The sequence below is a fragment of the Panthera tigris genome, chromosome B4 (genome assembly GCF_018350195.1).
Source record: "Panthera tigris isolate Pti1 chromosome B4, P.tigris_Pti1_mat1.1, whole genome shotgun sequence".
Classification (NCBI taxonomy): Eukaryota; Metazoa; Chordata; class Mammalia; order Carnivora; family Felidae; genus Panthera; species Panthera tigris.
The window spans coordinates 129,680,777-129,681,415 of record NC_056666.1 but is presented as its reverse complement, the minus strand read 5'-3'; positions in this window follow the sequence as shown (position 1 = coordinate 129,681,415).

Sequence of the window (639 nt, the reverse complement as noted above, 5' to 3'; positions counted from 1 at the left end):
GATTGAATGGAGTGGACAGGATGCAATTGGAGCCCGTGGCACCAAAGATGATCTCGGTAGGACACAGGTGGCCTCCCTACCTCAGTCTCAAACGTCACTGACTCTTCCGATAGCCCCCCAAAGATGATCTCGGTAGGACACAGGTGGCCAATCTCAAACGTCACTGACTCTTCCAATAGCCCCCTTTTTGGGACAAAGTACTGAATTCCCTTTAGGGGTCTTCTCTGGTAATTTATCTATAATCACACTTTAAAAATTGAAGATATCTAAGTGGACTTCCTTCTTTCTTGAGTAACTGCAACTACCAAAACCTCAGGTCATTATCTGCCCAGCACAGCCGTCCCATCCCCGAGGTCTTTCCATAAACAACCTACGTTCAGTACTTCTCACCCTCTTACCTTCCAACCTGCTATTAGATCTGGATTTGTGTGAATTCTGCTCTGGCAGAAACTCAGCCTCTGTGATTCTTGACCCATCCCCTGTGCCACTCCCTCGTCAGGCCTTATTGTGTCTCTAAGAGCTTCCCATCAGACAGTCCTGCCTTGCACCCCTCTCAGTGCCAACCTTTTCTCACGGGGCTGCCGTGTTGCACGACTTCCAAGGACACCATTCACGTTGTGCTCTACGGGGTTGTGAGTG